The sequence below is a fragment of the Acomys minous genome, assembly GCF_964271855.1.
Source record: "Acomys minous genome assembly, chromosome: 14".
NCBI classification, from domain to species: domain Eukaryota; kingdom Metazoa; phylum Chordata; class Mammalia; order Rodentia; family Muridae; genus Acomys; species Acomys minous.
The window spans coordinates 47,237,748-47,261,364 of record NC_140496.1 but is presented as its reverse complement, the minus strand read 5'-3'; the positions used below and the strand labels follow the sequence as shown (position 1 = coordinate 47,261,364).

The 23,617-nt window shown below is 43.3% G+C and overlaps 1 long non-coding RNA gene across 1 annotated transcript; it reads left to right on the top strand.

Annotated features, from left to right (window-relative positions):
- The first annotated feature begins 9,407 nt into the window (after window positions 1-9,407).
- On the top strand, window positions 9,408-22,960 carry LOC311583649. The gene is made up of 6 exons (XR_014774623.1): window positions 9,408-9,553; window positions 10,945-11,113; window positions 19,534-19,683; window positions 21,212-21,327; window positions 21,566-21,610; window positions 22,599-22,960. It is a non-coding gene; the product is annotated as an uncharacterized lncRNA (long non-coding RNA).
- The last annotated feature ends 657 nt before the right edge of the window (window positions 22,961-23,617 follow it).

The window sequence follows — 23,617 nt, the reverse complement described above, 5'->3', positions numbered from 1 at the left end:
TAGTGTACTAGTTGAGAAGCTCTTTTATAAAGAAGACTTTACACTGTTTTTTTAAAATGTGAATTTCTCATGTTGATATTTTATATTTCATCTTGCTCAAGAAATACTTCTGAGAGGTAAAAACTGCAATCTGTGGACTTTGCAAATCAGCTCTGTGGATGGTTTAGCTGGAATAGCAGGTGGCCAACCTGACAAAACAACTTATGGTTCACAGTTTGGCTCACAGTTTGAAGGTGCAACAGTCCGTTGTGGTGGGGAAAGTGCTTGAAGCAGCTGTCACACTGCACAGACAGCCAGGACGAAGACTGCAATGAGTGCTTGTGCTCAGCTTGCTTTCTCCTTTTTATTTTGTTTAGGAGCTCAGGCCACAGGAGTGGTGCTGCCCACAGGTAGGGTGAATTTTCCAACTTTATTTAACTTAATCAAGATAATTCCTCATGGTCCCAGAGGCTGATCTAATCTAGTTAATTCCTTAGGGTGTGCTTATAGGCACATCTTCTGGGTGATTCTGAAACCTGTCACAAGCCCATCCCTTATCAACTTGACACCCAAACATAATTTTAAAGATAGACCTATTATCCTTTGTCTGAAAGTCTCATGATCATACAACAATGAAAAATGCATTCAGCCAAATATCAGAAGTCCCCACAATCCTTAATAATTCCAACATTGTTCAAACTTCCCAAGGCTCTTCCAGAATTTAACTGTTTTAAGAAAATTAAGCATGAGCCCTGTTAACATTATAAGATAAACTGCCTATTTTATGATGCAATGGTACAAACTAAATAATCTCATTCTAAAAGGGTAGAAAATAGCAAAGCAGAGCACAGCAAGGAATGATCTGAAAAAAACCAAGACCAAAATCCTGCAACTTCATGTCCCACATCTGGGACTTGTGGTAGAATCATCTGGGTTCCAAAGTCTGTGGTAGCTCTACCTGCAGCTTTGCAACACCACACAGATCTGTTTTCTTGGGCAAGGCCTACTGTATGCCTGGAGTTTTCCTTGGCAGATGTCTCATGGTTCTGGCATCTCCAGCATCCTGAGGTCTCTGATGCAACTTAGACTTAACCCTCACAGTAGTATCACACACAGTGGTCTTGTGGGGTTTCTCTTTGCAGGGACTCTGACCCTACCACAAATAGTCTATTTATAGCTGCTCTTAGAAATGTTGGGACAAGGCTCTATACATCCTCAATCTTACAGCTTTCATGCCTTTAAAACCAATGCCACATGGTTGCCAAGTTCTGCTGCCAGCTCAAGGTGTAGGCTGTCCCCCTTGGACAATAGCTGCATCAGTTTCTGTGTGCTAACCCTAGAGAAATTGTTTCCTGGGCAGTTGCTTTCAAGGATTAGGGAATACCTTCAGCTGTATTCTCAGACCGGGCTCTCTGCTTTCAAATACATTTTCATTTACACAGATTGGGGCCTTTGAAGATGGACTCTTCCCTAGTTATTCAACCTCACTAAGAAATTACCTCATAGGCATGGTGATTGTGAATTTTGTCAAAATGACAATCAGAACAAACCAACACAAGTGACGCTGGGAATCCTTTTGTAACTCACTTATCTTTGGGAATGTGAAGTGGTGGCTATAACTGATTCACTGAAGAATTGGAAGCTGAATGTAAAGACTGATAATGAACACAGTTGTAGGGATGAGTGGTGTTATGAAACTTTTGGTTTCTTTAAAAACACAGTCATGTTATGTAACATTTTTTTAAAAATTTAATTCGAGGTGTCAGGTATGGGGGCTGCTCTAGTTTGTCCACATTGGTAACACCCTCATGAGAGGGTGAGTGATCTTTGTCAACAGGAAAATGCCTGTATGGAGGCATGGTCTTTGCCAGTTGGAAAAAAATATGAAAGGTGGGAGGGAGGGAGGGAGGGAGAGAGGGAGGGAGAGAGAGAGAGAGAGAGAGAGAGAGAGAGAGAGAGAGAGAGGGAAAGGAGGACTTGGAGGAGAAACTTGGAAGAGGAAGAGAAGGCTGTTGCTGTGTTTACTATTGCTGGCTGATTATGCTGATGATGGAGATCAGTATTTCCCCAAAGAACCCAATGATGACCCTAAACAACAGGAAGCAGCCAAAGAGAACTACGCCCCTTCTTCTCACTAGCCTTCTTTTTCTCCTATGTGGTGTTGGGATATTGGAAAGGACTGGGGTGGAGGAGGGAGAGAGAGGCTTAAGAACCCCAAATAACATAGGTTTTAGAAACACCAAAGCCTGCAGAGCAGTTTGTGAAAGGCTTCTCTTAAGATGACCTCCAGTGTAATGGGGCCTTAAGAATAATTTCTCAAGGAAACTCCATGCTTGGAGTTAGGAAGGCGCCACTGCTGGAAACCTTGGTACTTGTCTTCTGGAAGAAGGATTTACTTTCAGGTTCAGACAACTACATGTGTGTTTCCTGACTTTGTTCTATGTCCTTCCCTGCTTTTCTTTCTTTCTATAAATTGTTGTACTACTGTGGCAAGGTAGAAAGGCCATGAGAATTTTTTTCCTTCTAGTTTTAGATGCAACTGTGATTAAATCGACTTCCTTCCACAAGCCCTGATCTCCTGGTTTTACAGTACAGTAGATTAGTAATGGACATCAATGTTACAAGATGTTTGCTTGAGGTCTAGAGTCACACAGTCAATTTTGTGTTATGAGAGTTGAAATCACCTACTAAAAGAAGATCTATTCTATAGCCATATATGTTGCAATAAGGTTATTGTATAATTCAAATCCTGATCTCTGTACCCCCATATCTAGTTGCAAGTCTTGTTCTGAGAATCTCCTGTCTCAATGTTGTATAAACTCCTCTGCAATTGTTCCCTTGCATGCCAATAAAGCAGCTTACAGCCAGTCACTGAGCAGGGGAGGGACTAGGGCTGAACTTCCTGTCAGTCAGGGGAGGAGGAGTTAGAAGAGGAAGTAGGGGATCAAGCAAAGCATTAAGACACAGGGAGAGATGCAGGAGAGATGAAGAAGATTCAGCTGGAGCAAAGGAAGAACTAAAAAGCAAGTAACTTGGGGATTGTGGCAGAGATGGAGTCGGGAGAAATAGAGGGTTAAGAACAGACTTATACTGCTCAATATTCTGTTGTAAAGCTTTATAAAGAAACACATATGGAGGCCTGGAAAGATGGCTTAGGGGATAAGAGTACTGACGGCTCTTCCAGAGGTCCTGAGTTCAATTCCCAGCCACCACATGGTGGCTTACAACCATCTATAGTGTGATCTGATGCCCTCAGATGTACACACAGGCAGAGTGCTGTATACATAATAAGTAAATAAATAAATAAATAATATTAAAAAGAAACAAACACATATGACCATGAATGCACTTGACTTCAGCTAAAAAGGGGTGTAGTAACCTTTTTATTATCACTTGCATACATGTCCAACATGTGGTCCAGAGACCACAAGTGGTAATATGTGAATTTGGCCTAACACAAAGCTGTAGATTTACTTTAAATTATATAATTTTTTCAACATAATATTTTATTGGTTATTTGTGAATTTCATACAATGCATCCCAATCACACTTGCTTCTCATTTCTCCCAGATTTACATTCCTGCAGTGGTTTGAATAGGAATGGCCCAATAGGGAGGCTCCCAGGAGTTGATGCGAGTGTCCATAGATGAGACTGCTAGCAGCAGGAGAGACGAAGCCTGAAGTGGCCACCTCCTGTAGCCAGGCAGGACTCTCAGTGGAAGGTGGGGGGGGGGACACTAACCCACCCACAAAACTTTCGATTCAAAATTTGTCCTCTCTACAAGATGTGCAGGGATAAAGATGGAGCAATAATGAGGGGGAATGGACAGAAGACAAAGTTAAATAGGGGGAAAAAAAGTTTTTAGGTTCACATTTGAAACTTTTGGATCCATGGTTTTGGTAGTTAGGAGAGGGGAGGTCCAACACTGGGGAAAAAAAGGGAGGAATCCCACCCTCTGAAATAGGCAATAGGTGTGAAACCTAGGCTGTTCATTGACTGTACTTATCTGGAGTCCATTTGATTTGAGAGTTGGATTTAGGTGGACCTCCTGAAGCTTACAAGAACACTTTTTGAATTTACTAAGGAGATAAACTTTAGTCATGTTAGCATAACCATTGTTTGCAATCTGCAGTGAAATACACAGTGTGGAAAAAGGAAGTAGACACACATATTTTCGCTAATAGCATAAACACTCTTTAAGGCGAGCTCAGGGAACGCAGAAGCCTTCTATGAAGTGGAAAGGGCAAATCCTCACTTGATCTTGATTTTCAGTATGATTATACATCATGGAAGAAGGACTTCCTCCCTCAATCCAGAAGACCGGATATATGTAGGTCTAGCACGATGAGAAATACTTTTAAGTCTATGCCTAAAAGGCAAACCAAGTAAAATTAAAAATATTAAGCTTGTAACTATGGTAATGGATCATACAGTGGAATGTTTTTATACCAGAGTTATATTAATAAATCAGAGTTCCACTGATTAATGTCAAATCTCTGAACAGTGTTAGCATAGCAAGAGAAAGGAATCTGAAGCATCACCTTCTTATAATGACCTAGGCTTTTGTGTTTGTTAACATTAAAACATATTCTTAGACCCTAAAATACTTTCTTACATCTTCTTAATTTAACCATCTGTATTCTTAGGAGTTCTTTTCTATTTACCATAAGACATAGGAGAGACTGCTGGGAGGAGTCACTGTCCTTTAGCTAAAGGAATGGTAAAAAGTTACATATGAGACCTGCTTTTTGAGCCAAGTAACAAGGTGGACTGCGTCTAGACCTAGTGGTAGCATCTCAAGGAGAATGAGGCTTAAGGCCTGGTTTCTAAACACAAAGAAGACTAAGAAGGCATCTGAAGCCTGTTTATCTTTACCATGAAGTCTGTGAGTAAGGCAAACCTATTTGCCTTTTAAATAAGAGCTCTCGCAGCTAGTAGTTTTAACTAGCTATTGAGTTGACTAATGAACTAACATGGTAGATTACCATGGGGTAAGGAGCTAATTGCCTGTTCTCTAGCTGTCAAGCTACCATTAGCTTAACAGTCAGTGTGATCAGAGACCTGAGGGTAAATTGTAACCTGAATGAATCTGTGTATCAATAAAAATGCCAGAGATGACTAGTCAGTACATAGTTCACTAGTTAGACAGTTGTCCTAGGCTCCTGTGGTTTCCATGGCAACATGGGCAGAGACAGTCTGGCCATCAGGCACAGAAGACAGGAGGCTTTTTCTGTGGAAGAGAACATGGGAGATACTGATCTCACCTCATTTTCAGCAACGTGTCTGGGTGTCCAGTTTGTCCATAGTTCAGGCTGGGCCTCAGCAGTAGGCGAGGCTGTTGGGGGTACCCTTGCCCAGAGGTTAGGGTACCACAGTCCAGGGCTGAAGTCATCTGTCATGCCCAGATCTTCTTGAGACCTTGGGGGAGCTACTGTTAGGATTTGGGAGTCTCTGAATGTCATAATAAGCATATATATATATATTACTATTTAGCAGATTTTTTTTACCAGCTTGAAGCCTACTATAGCTGAGTTAATCTTTGTTTTTAGTTATCTGCTACTACATCCTGCAAACATGAAATAGAATGTTATGATCTATAATTATGCCATATTCTGTAGATAAGTGTTTGAAGAGCATGGCCATCTTGTTGGCTCCATTTCTTAACAATTAAACTTTATTATACAACTCAACCAGCTTACACAAAAGGGGAAAAAGGTTAAAGGGAAACAAGAGTGAACCTTCCAGTATCCATTCCATGGGACCGGTCCCTAGGTGTCTCTGGCCTGTGCACAGGTCTGGCCTGTTAGCTGATCTTCTTTTCAATCCATGTGTGCTCAATCCCGGTTTGAACCTGCTCCTCTCTCTGTCCTCTCCGCCTGCCTGTCACGTGCAAGGGGCGGTCTCCCTCTCCCATTGAGGGTCGATTAGAAACACAATAGTCCAGGTGAAGTCCCCAGGTCTGCTTCCTGAATTTTAGGCTGAGGATGGCTCCACCCAGTCTATCTCAAGGTTAATCTCAGGGAGTATCTGTGGTGTGTCCAAGGGCAAAGCCCGCCAAGACTGTTTTCACAAAGTTTACAATCCTTCCCACACCATCTCAATTAGATCTAATTAGACAAGCTTTGCTTGTTTTTAGTTACTATCTGTTTAATTTCAAAACATGGTTCTTAGCCTGACTGCAAATGTATTTCTGAACACGCTAAAGGGTTTGATCATTTGAAGATGGTTAAAGGATTTGATCATTTTAGGATGGCTGACTATTAACTTTCATTTCTTAATCATTAAAGACTAGGACTTTAGGTTTTATCCCTGTTAAACTAGAACCTTAAAAAGTGAGAGCATAGCAGTTTCCTTTTTGATTTAGTTTATAAAAAGTCTATAACTTATAGAAATCTAAAGCCATATTATAGGTTAGTAACATCAGAAAAACTAGGCTAAGCATATTTTAAGGCAGCAATTTTTAAACCCCTTGAGAATGGAAGTAGAGCATAATAACTAAGCTCTAACATTGTAAACAAACAGATATCTCTAGAATTAACACAAACCAATTTAAAAGTAACTTTGAAATCAACCATTTTCAGAGAATCAGCAATACAGCAGAACATTATAAAATAACTTTAAAATTATACTTGAATTTATCATGTCATATCCATTGGCCAGGAAACCTGGAGGTGAACCCAGAGCAGAGGCTGCTGGCCACAGGAGAAACAGCGTTCATTCATTCATGCATCCAAGAACTAGTAAAGACATTACTAGTTAGACATATACTTTAAATTTAACTAGCCCTTTGTAACTTTGAAAGTTCACCATCATATAAAGAATACTTTGAACCAGGGTTGCATCATTCATATAGCAGTAGGGAAAACCTACTGATCAATTCGTTGGTGTTGGATGGAGTGGTTATTTATTGGTTGGACAGAAGGCAAATCTGTTGTGGGCAGCAGGGTGGGTAAGGGATTTCCAGTGTGCCAAGGCAACAGGAGCCCACCCCTCCAAGTTTCACACCACTAATGTTATAATATATAAATAGAGATGATGCCACATAACAGATCTGGTTCAAAGAGGTTTATTTGAGGGAAGGGAAGGGGAGAGGAGAGTTGGGGTTTGAGTGAGCCATGAGGGGGAGAAAGAGAGGGGGGGGGGAGAGAAGGGGAGAGAGAAAATGGAAGAAGAAGAGAGAGGAGGCAGGGAAAGGAACAAGTCCTTTTATAAGATGACCCAGCACATGCGCAGTGAGAGGACATGTCGCAGGTAGTTGGAAATGTGTTGCATCTTGATGGCTGGTGATGACATGTCCTCCTGTCACCAAGTTCCTGAGGCTAGCTGTGGAGGTGCCTGATTGCTAACAGAAAGGGTTGTAGAGTCTCCCTCCATGACTAAGGAAAGCAACATAGGTGAGGCATGTGTCAGGGGTGCCCCTGCATGGAGGCACAGAGAGGTCATTATGTGAAGCTGTAAAGGTGAACCCTGGATTGCCTTGGTGACCCCAAAATTGTCCGGAGCCAGCCCAGGGTCATTCAAGGCTAAAAGAATCTACTGGCTGAGGCAAAATTCTGATGCCCCATTCCAAAGCTAAACTTCCTCATTTCAGCCTCTGCATAACTTCCTTATTTCAGCCTCTGCATAACTTCCTCATTTCAGCCTCTGCATAACCTCCTCCTTTCGACCTCTGCAGATGTTGTTTAGCCGGGTTGGCTCGGGACTTTCCAAGAGATAGTTAGCTAAAGTAAGATAGGAATTGTTTCAAGATGAACCACAGGATGTTCCCCTGCTGAGATCACCTGGAGACATTCTCAGACCCCCTACTGCTTGGCTCCTGCTTCCACCCCATATAAGCTTTTGCTTTTGATTCAATAAACAGACCTTGATAGGAGTTCTACTTGGTCTCGTCTCCTTCCTTCTCGTCCCATCTTTTCAGGTATGGCTCCCCTCGCGACCCCGTAATTACTGGTCCTGCTGGACGGGACACAAAATGTTGGAGATGCCAGAGCTGTGGGATACCTGCTGAGGAAAGCTACTAACAGGGAGTGAACCAGCCCAAGAGCAAGAAGAAGTGTGCTGCAGTGAACAAAGCTGAACTGAAGATCAGAAGAGCATTTTGACATCAGTCATGGAGATGCAGAGTTTGGAATTTGCCTGGCTGGTTTCCAGTCTTGCTTTGGTCTGGTATTTTTCATTCTGCTCCATTTCCTCCCTTTTGGAATGGTAATGCATATCCTGCGTCATTGTATGTAGGAAGTATATGATTTCCTTTTTTATTTTGATTTTATAGGGGGTTACAATTAAGAGATTGCCTCAAGTCTTAGAAGAGACTTTGGGCTTTAGGCTTTTAAACAGGGCTGAGACTCTGGGGACTTGTAAAGTTGGACTGAAATGCATTTCTGCATTATGTTACGGCCTCTGAGGGATATGGCCTCTGAGATATCCTGTTGCTACCCAGAGTCAGGGTGATCTTTTGGCTGGCAGGGCATCAAGGGGCAGAATCAGAGAGATCTCCAGGCCGCTGCACATTTCTATGTGGTTGACAAAGGCCAGTTCACCAGGCATGACCATTGTGCCTGAGGCTAACAGGGTGAGCTGCAGCAGTGTGGCTCTATGTGTGATACCCTGGCCCAAGCCTCCAGGGGGACCTAGGACCTGCTGTATATGGTGACAGTAGCTGCTGCCATTTTGAATCTACTTTCAAATAATTTTTGAAAGGTTCTGATAACAAAAATTACCGATGCTCCAGGACACATTACCAGAGACACAGCCATTCCCGCTGATGCTCTTCTCCAAGTTTCTCAATGCAATGCAAGTGCTCTAGCTGGGACTTGGGTTCTGGTAGTGCCTTCTTGGGAATGCAAGGGTGACGGAGAGAGCCGGAGGGGCACCACCTCAGCTGTGGTGTCTGTCACCTGTGCACTGAGCACCACATGGCTTTGGGACGTCATCAGATGAAGCCTGGCATGGGATACCCGGAGCCATGAGGTGCTGGAGTGTCTTGACTGTGAGAGACCAGAAAGAATTAGAACCCATATCTCAGGGCCACTGAGGCAAGGTATTAAGAAATAGGCTTAAAGGCCGAGGCGCAGCTGTAGGGAGGACTGACCTTGCCACATTCCTTCTAGCCCACTGGGGATAGAGTTGCAAAGTGACCAGCTAGAAGGGCCCCTAAGCCTGAGTCATGTAGCCACCTTCCCTTCCTCCTACAGGAGATAAGGTTGCCAGGGAACTGGCCCAGAGAAAGAACAGAGAAGGTCAGACCCGCTATGGTTTTGGCACCCTCTCATAACCTATCACGATGAATGGAAAGACTCCTTTCTGTATCCTAACCCGTAAGCATTTGCCAAGTTGCCTCAGGGATGCTGGGGGAAAAAGAGACCTATAAAATACCCTCAGACCAGAGCACAGGGTTGCCTCTGGATACCACTGCGTTGGTGACGGTTGCCGCCGAGCTCGAGCTGTAAATAAAGATCTTCGTGTGCTTGCAGAACTTTTGTTTTCCTGGTGGTCTTGGGGGTTCCTGAGAAATTGCCACAACACTTGCTTCGGATAGCCAATGGAGCCGCCAGGACGCCTGGCCTGGGAAAGGTAGGGTTGCCTAGCTACCAGTTTGAATAACTTTCTAACTCCTGACCAGAGTCACAGTAGCCTCAAGAACACCTAGCAGTTTAGGCCGGTTTGAACCAGCTCAGAGAGCCCTAATGCCAGACCAGAGCCCTAACCAATCCCAAATGTACTTTTACTCTTGCTCCTGATCTCTGCCAATAGAAGTAAAGATTACCTAACCCACCTTGGAACTCCCCTGTCTGGCCATTAAAAGAGGCCGGCAAATTCCCCTTGGAGTCGTCGCCATTTTGTTTGAGCGGCCAACCTCAGAGTGCTGGAATAAAGGCTCTTTGATCTTACATATGACTTCGGACTCCTGGTAGTTTTGGGGGGAGGGCGGTCCTCGCGATCCAAGTCAGAGGAATGTCCCACAAATAATAGATTATTGTAACTCTCCCACATCACACCCACGAACAGTGCCCTCTGAGCACAACCTGTACATTCCTGTGCCTCCTGAGAGAGGTCTACAGCCACCTCCCAGACTGCGAACAGATCCCGAGAGCATCAACCAGAGACGCACTGGCTCTCGTTCTTGTCCTTCTCTGAGTTTCTGTCTCAGGAAAAAAAAAAGGACTAGAAGTCTAATGTGCACTAAAACCCCCTCTCTGCTGAGTCAGTGCTCACACTTGAGGACCTCTACAACCACAAATCCTGGTATATTTATTTGGTACTGTCTCATCTCTCTCCACGTTCCAGAGCTCCAGGTTCTGCCTCAAAAGTGAAACCCACGCACGAAGAGGCACCTGCCTACCTCCCCCTTTTCTGTTCAGAACAGTGACTCCCCAGGACCCACGGAACCAGAATAGTAGACTTTTAAAGCAACTGAACTGCATTGTTTGTGAGCATGAGCTTCACGTTATCACAGTGTTGTGTTCTGATGTTAATCACTCCTCAGGAAACTCCTTTTCTCGGATAAATATATATCTACATGGAGAATGAGCACACATAATCTAACCATCATTTTCTTTATTTAGAACAAAACAATTAACAATAACAAAAAAGGGATGGGATATGAATAATTTATAACAAAAAGCATGGATTGTTATTTTCAACTAAAACAGATCAAGGGGAAAATGACTTTATTTTCTACTTGAAAATGATTAATTTTATGAGTGTGTGTGTGTGTGTGTGTGTGTGTGTGTGTGTGTGTGTTGCACATAAGTGCAGCTGCTGGAAGCAGATAACGGCATCAGATCCCCTGGAGCAGAAGCTACAGGTTGATGTGAGTTGCCCTTTTCTGTAAGGGAAATATGTGCTTTTCACTGGGAGGCTACCTCTCCAGTCCCAACTTGATTTTCTGGTCAGATCGATAGCTAGTTCATCCATATAGCTGTGTGACATTCTACTACCATCAATGTTTTATTTCTATCCAGATCAGCTCTAGACATCAGACTATAACACCAGCCATGTGCTAGCATTGTGAGGCGTTACAGTGCTCATCTGTGCCTTCAGCCAGGCCTGTATCCGTTGCACTGTACGTTCTTCCTGGACGGAGACGGCGTCTTACTTCTGTATCTCTCCACTTCGTAGATGAGACATTTGGTAAACGTTTTATTATTATTTTTTTTTTATTTTGCGGAATGAATCTACAAATCTAGCTCTACAACCCTGGTATTTACTATGAGTTTCTCCTGGGGCAGAGCGGTATTCTAATTCTAAATATAAGAAAAGCAGCATTCTAATTTGACATCGTAGGGAATGCAGAAATAACTTGATACTACTGTTCAGACAAAAAACGGGAAGAATGCCTCCTGGCTTAGTGAACAGGAGAGCCTTTCTCTATGCTGATGACAAGGTTTTATGGAGACAAGCAAGATTTTCCTTTCAGAGCAGCTGAACCTGGTGCCTACTTACTGTCAGAACAGTTTACCATCAACCAAGCTACAGTGAGACCATTGTATTTGACAGACATTCTCTCTCCAGCATTTAAAGGAGCAATACTAAGTAACCCCACACAACAGGCTGGCTCATTCAGCTGTTTGAATGTGGATTTTGCATCTAACTTCTCCATTGGGCCCATCGTGGAATTAAAAAAAAAACAAAACAACAACAACAAAAAAACCCAAACATTCCACCAAAAGCCTGAAAGATATTCATGGTTTTTATGGGCCAAGCAAGCATTCCGTGGTAGCAGTGTTTGGAGTGCCTAGGATCCGCCCCTCCTCCTGGTCCAGGAGGGATCCCTAATCCCTTTCCCAGCCTGCTTGTTTAGGGTTACATGATTCTTTAGATTCTGAATAAAGCTGTCAGCTGTTGAGAACAGGAAAAGAGATAGCAGAGGCATTCCGCGGAGAGGCGTGGCCTCGGCCTCCCCTCCATAGGAGAGTGTGGAACTGGCGCTCTTGGAGAGAGCACAGAGAATAGATACTCAACTCAGAACAAATTCCGCTCAGCAAACAAAGCCTCCAGCCTGCTGGACTAGGACCACCACAGTGGTGCCTGAGGAGGATAGGCAAGGCGAGAGGTCACTCCTTGTGTCCCGCAAGCGTGCCCGGAAGGAAGAAAAGTTCAGTTACCCACTGCTCTCTGCCTGTGCGTGGAGGCTTTCATTTGCGAGCACAAGACTTTCCATCCGTCCTGTGGGCAAAGTGAAGAAAAGGTGCATGAGCCATCGCGAAGAGGAATCACACCAGGTTTCTGGGCTTCCCAGGCCTGACAGCATCTTCCCACTTTAGGCCAAAGAACCCAGGAGTCTCAATTCAATACTCATTTGGCTTTTTGAACAAAGTCCATATTTCTTTGGGGGGTGAAATGATGTGATTTTCTGTGTCCTGTTTCTGCCCAGGGGTAAAGAATGCCAGGTGTGTAGGAATTCTAAAAATATTAAATCAGCTCTGCTCGGAGTTGCTTTTTAATGAGCGACGTGGAATACCGGCCTCTCAGATAGCAGTGTTCAATTATAGGATCACAGCAGTTTACTTGTCAAAGCGTGACCAGCCTAAGACACTGCGGATGGGGGTCTCACTGAGGATGAGGTAAATTCCAGGAAAAATCGATGTGTCTCGCTGGAGAACCGTGGAACATAGAGCGCATGCGCGTGCAGGCTCGTAGCCGATCTTAGCTTTGTGTGCCATTTTGAGTTGTAAGATAAGTGTTTATAACTGGAGCTAAGCGGCAACTGCGTGCATGTGCCTGGTCTAAGCGGCGATTTTTATCTCCTCTTCTCTGCCGTGTGGGGAACTTGGTTTTATCTGTGGGTGGCATTCGTCTTATTATCCTTTTACTTGATATGAATCGCACACGTTTGCATGTTTTCTTTGAGCCAGACAGGACATTTTTCCTGGTCTCCTCATCTCACGTGTTCGAATACGTTTTTGTATCTGTTCGGCATCCTCACTGTACCCTTTGCTGCAGGTTTTTTTTTTTTAAGCCACCGTCTTCTGTTGGATGCTTGACACATTTTTTTTTTAATCTATGGCATAGATTCTACGAAGCAACAAGAGAAACTGCTGTTTACATTTTATATAATGTCCTTCACGAGACCTATGGGACCTCTGAGGTAGTTTTTTTTTTCCCCCTGGGGAAGGGGTGTGCTATTCTAACTCGGCTTATGCCCCACCACAAGCATAAACGATGCCTTCACTATTTGCCTTTGAGGTTCTAGAGTTTTCTCTGGTGCTTCTGTTGTTTCTCCATTGTCCACACTGTTCTGAGCTGCTGCTCTTGCTCCTTGTACTGAGAGCTTCAGGGCTTCTGAGTGTCACCAAGGTGAGGGTTGACAATCTTCGCACTCCTGTATGTCGTGAGACTGCTTGACATCGGGGGAAGGTAGGCTGTCCTTAAAATAGTCGCCTCGTCCACATTTTCCTGCTATCATGCACTCAAAGGAGCTCAAGATTATTCTTAATGGTGCCCATCGTACATACTTTTATCCAAAATGGCGTTTCCAGGATATCAAGAGCCGCAGAGCACTGGAAAGGCGGTGCTGAAGGGTCACAGTGGCACGGCGCAGCTAGTTTTGGCAATCTCTATAGTTCAGCTCAGGCTTATGGTCACTCCTGTCAGCTAGTCCTTGAAGTAGACATTCAGGGAAAAAGCAAGAGAAACAACATCGTCTGTTCATGGAATTCACGGAGGAAAACCCAGATAAGCCATTGTGGTGAAGTTGTCTTTGATATAATAAACCTCAAGGGAGAATATGGAATAAGTTACTAGGGAAGGCAACTTATCCATGATTGCTTTGTTTGTTTGTTTGGTTGGTTGGTTTTTCAAGACAGGGTTTCTCTGTGTAGCCTTGGCTGTCCTGGACTTGCTTTGTAGACCAGGCTGGCCTCAAACTCACATCGATCCGCCTGCCTCTGCCTCCCGAGTGCTGGGATTAAAGGCGTGGACCACCACCGCCCGGCCCATGATTGTTTTAAAAGCGCCAAAGTAGCACTTATAAGTTCTCATGTGCAGACACCTTCATAGGTCCCCGACCTTTTGGGTGGTGGCAACATTTACCCACAATTGTAATTGCAAGTTGTTCAATCATTTTACAAATAAGTAAACACGATCCTAAAGATATTTCACGAACAATGTTTAATCTGTAATGTGAAAATGAGTACATCTCACCTCTTCAGTTATTGCTGCTATGTTTTCAGCACAGCAAAATCATATGCAAAATTACGTTGGTGCATTTGGAGTTTCCTCATGACCAACAAGTAGGGAGTGGGAAATGTTTCTCGGGCATGGCCGGTTGCTCCGCTGAGTATAGTTACTTGGAAGGCTCCCTGGCTGATGCACAGACACCTATGTAACCTTGCTGGTATGGAGTATTAGTGTCCGTGACATCCCTAGAGAGCCTGTCTTTTGGTTGTGGACAACAGAAGGGACAAGGCTGCTTCTGTTTTTGCTTGGACTGCCAGTCTGTTGTCTCCAGCGGGTATCTGGCTTTCCTGAAAAGCTGGGCTTGGAATAGGCTTTTTCTTTCATCTGTATCACCTTTTTGTGTCTTGATCACTCTCCACGCTTTCCAGCTCTTTCTCCAGTCTTAGGACTCTTCCTGTAGTCTATCTTTTTTACCCTGATCCTCTTGCTCAGGAAGTTACACAGGCTGCGTCTCCACAAACTTACCTCACAGCTGCGTTCTGTTTCTGAGATAGAGTCCTGCAGTGTTGCCAGGCTGTCTTGAGCTGGCGAGTTTATTTGCCTCGCTTGCCACAGAATCTTCTGTAGCTACAAGTACAACATCGCACTTTGCCCTGCTGTGATGGAGGCAGTGGGGGCTTTGTCCACTGACCAGCCCCAGAGGCATCAGCTTAGAGCTAGCTAAAGAAACAAAACAACAGTTGGGAGGTAAGACTGTGGACCAGGCTCCAGGCAGTACTTAATGAATTTGAATCTACAGTTGTCATAAAGTTTCTATTGCTGCGATGAAACACCACAACCAAAAAGGAAGTTGAGGAGGAAAGGGTTTATTTGGTGTACACTTCCAACTTCTAGCCCATCCTTGAAGGGAGCCAGGACAGGAAGTCAAACAGGCCTGGGACCTGGAGGCAGGAACTAATGCAGGGGCCATGGAGGGGTGCTGCTGACTGGTTTGCTCTCCCTGGCTTTTTCATCTTGTTTTCTTGTAGAACCCAGAACCACCAGCTCACCACTTGTAACGGGCTGAGCCCCTCTCAACCTATGATTAAGAAAACACCTTACGGGTTTGTCTATTGGAGGCGTTTTCTCTGTTGAGGCTCCCTCCTCTCTAATGACTTTAGCTTATGTTAAGTTGACATAAAACTACCCAGCACAGCATTTAACAAAATTCCTGTGTGATTAATATCCGCATCAAAGTTTGGGAAGCACCAATAGCGATCACTCACATTTGTGGTATGTGTCTTTTGTTTGTAGAAATGAAAACCGATCCTAGGTGCCTTAAGCCTTTGAAATGAAGTGTCAGTAATTTTAGAAAAGACAGAGGGTTGACTCCCCCTTGGGTGGGATACCAAGTTGTTAATGTCTTTTCATTGTGATTATTAAATACGGGACAAAGAGGTAGGGGACTGTCACTAAGGTTTGCTCGTGCCAGACCTACATCCCCTTAACTAATAGCTACAGAGTCATGTAGAAGTCACGGGCACTGCAGCCCACGTATAGCCATGCCCGTTCTCAGAGATTGCACAACTTCGTGAGCAGGTGTCATCCCAAAGTTGCCTGTCAGAGCTGTCAGGCTAAAGCTGGCCTGTCTTCTGCTAATAGTCAGCCCAGACACACGTGCATGCATTTTCCATCTTTCCCCCCCGCTCTGCAGCCCTGTTCCTGTGATTTTTCCTTGTTGCTATTTCTCTACCTAAGAGTTCACGCGTGCCAGTGATCTCAGCAGCTGACATTTCGCGGGTGACACAAATGTACTTCCAGCTTGGCTCTCTAATTCCGAGTTCCGTCTTCGTATCTCCAACTGTTCCATCATTACTTAAAGTTCAACATGGCCAAAATTGGGCTCGTCATCTGTCCCTCTCAACTTCCTCCTTCCTATCAAGATGCTGCTGACTTTGAAGATAGCTAAGCATCTGTGGCTCCATTCTTATTTCTCAAGCGTAGCTACCAAGCCCTAAACTTTAAAATGTCAGTCTCTTTAGCATGCTTCTCCTCTCCCACTCGCCTATCAGAGTTTAAACCCCAGCGCCCTCTCCCTCAGCCATCAGTGGCCTGTCCCCTTGTCCTCCTCCTTCTTGTCAGCCGTCCTGTATCGTCACTGCCATACGCTAAGTTCATTTGTATCAGCCCATGGCCCCCCGCAGAAACCATCCTACAGTATTTCAAAGCGTGGTATTGTATGCAGAGGTTTCTTGTTCCTCTAGCACGCTCTGGTCATTCAGAGCGCTCCACTGTCAGTGCGCTGTGTAAAAGCTCTTTGAGTTTCCCCCAAGACACAGTCGATAATGTAGATAGTGCTTTAGAGAGGAATAACACTGTGTTGACAAAAAGAATCGTATATGAGTGTCACCAGTAACTTACTTCGGTATCACATTCTTTTTTGCTTGTTTGTGTTTGAGTCATGGTTTCATTATGTGGTTCCGGCTGGCCGGGAAATCTCTGTGTAGAACGTGCTGGCCACGGACACAGAGAGATCCTTTTGTCTCTCCCTCCACAGTGCTGCGATTAAAGGAATGCGCCAACCACATTCAGCTTAATTCATTCTTTTAAATATATATATTACTTAAAAATAATTTTTATTTACTATGTAGACCAGGCTGGCCTTTAACTCACAGAAACTTTCCTACCTGCCTGCCTTTTCTTTCCATGTGCTGCGATTGAAGATGTGTGTCACCTTTAATTTGACTTCCGTCTTGATATTGGCTTTGAGCTATTATCTAACTGACTAGTTGGTTATGTATTATTTCTGTATTTTCCAATACTCATTATATAATTTAACTGTTTAATTTTTGTTCATTTTTCTATTAGCCCCTAAAATGAAGACAAAGAGTCTTTTCTCTGTTCATTTTTGTTGTTGAGAATTTTTGCATATGCATTAATCAGGAAAATTCATCTGTAGGTTTGTTTCCCCCTTTACAGTGTCTTTATCTGTTTTTGATATCTAGACACAAGGGGCTTTGTAAAATGCAGTTCATAGCATTTCTTCCCTTTTTAGTTTGCAGAACAATTTAAGAAGTATTGATGTTAGGTCTTCCCTAAAGATTTGTAGAATTTACCAGTGAACCCTTCTGTGCTGGATTTTCCTCTGTGGGGAGATATTTTACGTACTGCTCAGCCTTATTACTTGCTGCGTTTCTGTCTTCTGGGTCTGGTTTCAGCAGGTCACATGTGTTTAGGAGTTAATCCATTCCTCTCCATTCTCCAACTTTTTAGATTATGTGTTGAAAGCGTTCTCTAACGAGCCTTGGGATTTCACAGGACTCTGTGGTAACAACTCCCCTTTCATCCCTGGTTGTATTAAGTTGGTTCTTTCCTCTCTTTTCTCTTAATTAGCTTGAGTTAGGGTTTGTCCAGCCCATTTATCACTTCAAAGAATGAAATATTTGCTTGATTGCAAATATTCTTTTAGTCTCTATCCGGTTATTCTCTGCAATAACCCTTTTAATAATTGAAAATCGTTTTTTTTCATACAATATATTCTGGTTTCAATCCCTCCTCCCCTAAATCTTCTCAGATCCTCCCCACCCACCCAAACCTACATTCTTGTTCCCTCTCATTAGCATAAATATGGGTATCTAAAATAAAATGAGATTTAAAAAAAAAACACGGAAAAAGGAAGGAGCCAAAGAGAAGGCACAAAAACACATGCAGATGCTGAGATTTCCACAGTCTCACACACAGAAAACCTATAAAAACAAAAATAATCAGAAAACCATAAAATATAAGCAAAACATCTGTAAGGCTGAAAAAAATGCCCAAAGCATTGTGAGACAACAAACCTCCAATAATACCACTGAGCTTATTTTCTATTGGGCATCTACTGCTGGGCCTGCCCTTAAGCGTGGTTTGTACACCCAGTGAGACTCTGCTGGAGAAAACCAGTTTTTCCTCTGTGAGTGCTTATCAATTGGTGATAGTTTCTAGGATGTGGATGGAGGCGTGAGTTCACTTTCCCTCTCAGCTGTGGGACCCCATCTGGCTTAGGTGTGTGCTGTGCCTGTTCTGCAGTAATCTTTATTATTAGTTGCTTTCTGATATATTTGGGGTTTGGCTTCCTACTTTTTTTTTTTTTTTAGAGATTTGAGGTGCTTCATTGGGTTGTATGATTAAGTTCTCTCTGACTTCTTCTTCTTCTCCTTCTCCTTCTCCTTCTCCTTCTCCTTCTTCTTCTTCTTCTTCTTCTTCTTCCTTCCCTCCTCCTCCTCCTCCCCCTCCTCCTTCTTCTTCTCTTCTTCCTCTTCCTCTTCCTCCTCCTCCTTCTTATTAGGAACCTGAAATCTGAAGGCGCAGATGGACAAGTTCTTAGTTTTCTTTTATATTACATATTATTTATTCTCTCTCTCTCTCTCTCTCTCTCTCTCTCTCTCTCTCTCTCTCTCTCTGTCTCTGTCTCTCTCTGTGTCTCTGTCTCTGTGTCTGTCTGTCTGTCTGTCTGTCTGTCTCCGTGTGTGTATGTCTCTGTGTGTGTATGTGTGTGTGTGTATGTGTGTATGTGTGTGCCACAGTGTGCACATGGATCTCAGGGATCAAACCCAGGTTGTCAGGCTTGGTGGCAGACATTTTTACTCACTGCTTTATCTCACCTGTCCTCTCTGAGGTTTCATTGTCTTTTTTGAAACAAGGTCTTGCTATATTAGAGCCTTAGCCGGCCTGGAACTTGCTATATAGGTCCAGCTGGCCTCTAACTCACAGAAAGCCATCTGCCTCTGCCTGCTGAGTGCTGGGATTAAAGGCGCATACCATCATGCCTGACTTTTTCTGTGTTTTTAATGTAAACATTTCCTCCTTTTTACACCTTTATTAGCTGTATCCAAAAGTGTCTGGTACATTGTTCTCTCATTTTCATTACGTTCTAGGAATTGTAATGTTTCCTCCCTATTTGTCAAAATTATATTTTTGTATCTGACATTCATGTGGTCTCTGTGTTTTCTTTTGCTCTAGATTTCAAGTTTCATTTCACCATAGTCTCACAGGGCTCAAGCAAGTTATTTTAAATTTTCATTTGTAACCATATAGGCATTGTGGCCTATAATGTTATTGAGTTTTGAGGGTATTCCATGGGACATGGAGAAGAATTTATATTTGTTATCTGGCAGATGGGATATTCAGCATATGGCCATTAAATATAATGGTCTGAGAGAGGGCTTAATTGTGAAGTTTCTTTACTGATTCCTGGTTTCATATCTAAAGGTGAGAATCGGGTTAAAGGCTCCCACTATTATTATATCAGGACCTGCCTGACGTCTCACGCTTAGGCTTGGCACCCCGTCATTTGATATGTGCATACATATGTAGGTATGAAATATATATATATATATATATATATATATATATACATTTATTTCAATTGCTATATCTTTTAAATAACTGTTTTCTTTTTTTAACATTCAAAGGTTTTCTGTATTTGTGTGACTAGTTTCCGTTTGATGTCTACTTAATTAGTTGTGAGAAGAGCCATTGCAGCTCACTTACGGCTTCCACGGCTTGGTGGAAAGCTCCCTTTGGCTCTCAATGACTGGACAGTGAGTGTATTTGCCATTAACGTAAGTTTCTGGGAGACAGCAGAGAGCTCAAGCTTATTTTAAAATCCCTGTCATTTACGTTACATCTTTTTTCTTCATGGATTAATTTATTATCTTTACAGTGTGATGCCAGCCCCTCCTTTCCTCTCCCCCTAATCCTACTCCATGCTTCCCCCCCCCCCCCCCCCCGTTTCCCTTCTCCTCAGAGAAGGGGAGAACCCCATGGTTACCAACCCAATCTGGCACATCAAGTTGCGTCAGGACTAAGCACATCTCCCACTGAGGCAAGACAAGGCAGACCAGATAGGGGAAAGGGGGCTCAGAGGCAGGGAACAGAGTCAGAGACAGTCCATGTTTCCATCGTTAGGGGACATACATGATGACCAGGCTTCTTGTGGTGTCCTTGACTTCTCTGGCTTCCTCAATCCTTCCCCGGAATCTTCCACCAGACTCATTGATTTCTGCCTAATGTTTGACTGTGAGTCTCAGCATCTGTTTCAAACCACTGCTGGGTGGAACCTCTCAGAGAACAACTCTTCTAGGCTCCTGTCTGTAAGCACAATATCATTAATAGTGTCATTAATAGTGTCAGGGGTTGCCTCTCTCCCAAGGGGTGGGTCTCAAGTTGGACCAATCATTGGTTGGCCGTTCCCTCAATCTCTGCTTCATCTTTATCTTTTATCCTTTATTCTTATAGGCAGGGCAGATTTTGAGTCAAAGGTTTTATGGGTGGGTTGGTGTCCCCCTCCCTCCACTGGAAGTCCCACTAGAAACTAGAAACAACCTAGATGTCTATCATCCAAAGAATGAATAAAGAAACTGTGGTACATTTACACAATGGAATACTACTCAGCTATTAAAAACAGACACCATGCAATTTGCAGGCAAACGAATGCAACTAGAAAAATATGATCCTGAGTGAAGTAACCCAGAAAGATAAACGTGGTATATGCTCACTTATAAGTGGATATTAGCCATACAGTACAGAATAACCAACCATGCTGCAGTGTACAGACCCAAAGAAGCTAAGTAACAAAGAGGGCCCAAGGGAGGATGCTTGCATCTCACTCAGAAGGGGGAATAAACTAGACACCTGAAGTAGAAAGGGGAAGGGAACTGGGTGGGAGAGGGAAACTGGGTTGGCGACAGTGGGTGTGGGGTGGGGGTGGGGACCAGGAAAGTGGGTGGAAATCAGTGGGAGCATCTCTGGGACACGGGAGGCTCCTGGAAGTCTATGGGATGACCCAGCTGAGACTCCCTGCAGTGGGGGGATATGGAACGTGAAGTTTGCATCTTCTAATTGGTGAGTTGGGGCTATTTGTGTTTAAACTATTATTGAAAGAATTTGCTGTTTCTTACGTTTTTGCCGGCTGTTTGGGCTATTAGTAATTGTTATTTCTGTCCTGTTAGTATTCAGGGGGGGGGGGAGGCTACTGTGTTGGGCACAATAGCATCCTTTCCAGGACTTCTGTGATCGTGTATTTTTCTCGTGAAATTTACTTTCCCTACGCTCTCATGCTTGACACTGTCTTTCTTTTCATTTTTAAAGTACCACGCTGGCTTGCTTGCCTTGAGTTGCCTGCCCTATGGGGGAGCAAAGGAAAGGAAGCACCACCGGTGGCATCTGGGTCCCTAGCACCAGCACTGATGACAGTACTGACCGAGGTGGGGAGCCCTGAAGAAGAGGTCGATAGTTCTGGAAACTAGGACTCTAGAAGGATTCTGGCAAGAGCTCTTTAGGCGTGACGAGGTGGTGGGTGGAGGTGTTCAGGCGCCATGGCTAACAGATGCTGCAACGACACAGAAATGGGAGCAGCTGACCAACTCGGCAATCAGAGGAGCTATGTAAGGGCCGTGATCAGTGACTCTAAATTTTACTTGCTTGTCTTTTTTTTTTTTTAAGCCAAGAATTCATAATCTGTTGTCTAGACTACACACCAATACAGAGGTAAGGAGGATTTTTCATTGTTCAATATTTTCCTTTTGTTTATGGTAAAAGATGCGAACATTCTGATCCGAACTGTAAAGGGAAGTAATTGCAGTGTAGTCACACTGCAAAAGACTGCAAAACTCCAGGGATTATTTTTGCTTGTTTTCTTTTTTTTTTTTTTTTTCCTTAAGGTGTGTTTGCTTTTCAACCCTAGTGATCTTTTGTAGCTATCAGGCAGAGTATATGCGGAGCTAACCAGCTTAACCACCTGCACCTTGTAACGTGGGGCAGGTGTGTGTGGGTGTACATGCTAGAGATAGCAGAGGCTGCCTCAAGGAGAGGTCAGAGACCATGGATCTGGCACAGACTGAACCATACCATGTTAGAAGAAAATAAATACAACTTGAAGGCAAAACACTAAACACCCAGTTAATTTATGGTGAAACATACTTACTTTATGATTTTGGTTAATACATACTTGAACTAGAACAGTGTTCTCCACTCATTTTTATTAAATAGTGTAGGTGTTTTCTGGGGCATGAGGTAATAACCCAAATACAATTAAAATGACCATAAACTTAAGGGCCTGCACATAGGCTCCCAAGGATGGGCCTGTTTGAGGCTTCTAGACACCAGCATTGGGTGGTCTGGTGTTGGTGTGTGACACTTAAATAGAGCTCTTTCTCCTTAGGCCTGCAAGGTGTTAAGGTGTTTTTATAAGACCCCATAAACCCTCGTTAAACACTTTTTTTTTCATAACGAAAACTTAAATCTTTATTTGACGTGTTTTCTGTGGCACTCTTTTGGCATTTTAACAAGTCCTTTAAAGAATCACTTCAATAATTGCACCCAGCTTTAAGGGAAGGCTATGGGTGTTTAGTCAGGGTTTCTCTTTCCTCCTTTTAAAAAAAAAAAAAAAATAATATATATATATATATATATATATATGAGGTCTTGATACAGTAAGCGACAGGCACAAGATTTTGGTATATTTTCATTTAATAAGGAAAAAAGATCAAAAGAACCTTCGGGTGAAGAAAGCGTAATTTCCACACTGCATGTGACGAGAGCGGGTGTGTTCAGAGTAGTGTGGCCGCAGACTCGGCGTTTTCTACGAAATGATGGAACAGGAGGCTTCACTCCCTCATGGATGGACTGTGTTTCATTATCACAGGCCTCTCGCTGCACTGGTTTGGGGACCTTCCTGACACTCCATGAGCACCAGTGTCACGCTTCCAACCCTGTCATTCCTTGTTCTCTTCCTCACTATATTTTCTTCATAGTTTCTGCCACCTCTGAACAAAGTATATGACTTATCTGTCATGGCTGCTTTTTTTTTCATCTACCTGTATGTAATCTTCATGAGAAAGTGGCTTTAAAATGTCTTAATCACTTATTTATAATTATAATAATTAAACAATATAAATAATTCTAATAATAATAATTACTACTGCTGCTACTACTACTACTACTGCTACTATTATTGTGTGTATGTGAGATTAGAGCTATGTATGCCACCATGTGTGTGGCAGCCAGGGGACAACTTTCTGGAGTTGTCGTGCCCTTCTGTTGTGGATCTGGGGGTAGATAGCTCAGGGTGCTGGACCTGAAGAGCTTCTGTTGGCTGAGCCATTGCGCCTGCACAAGACTTAGTTTTAATCATCATTGTGTACGTTCTATATGTAGGGCATCACTTGGGGGAATAACGGTAGACAGTGATTATATGTTTGGCTAGATGGATGAACCATGGACTGAGTCAGTGCATTCCATCCCACGTGTGTTCTGTCCCATGATGTAGGGTGAAATTTCACTCCGCTGAGTCCAGGGTGCACATGCATCTAACTATTTTTCTCTAATTCCAGAATTTCATTCTTTCCATTTTCCTCTGTATATTGGATCACAAAATCTTGAAAAAATAATGAATAATGTTTGTATGATATAGTAATGAGGTTAGGAGACGTGGATAGTAAATTGCAGTTTGTTTCAGGAAGGACCAAACCAAACTAAAACCAGTTCTCCCTAATG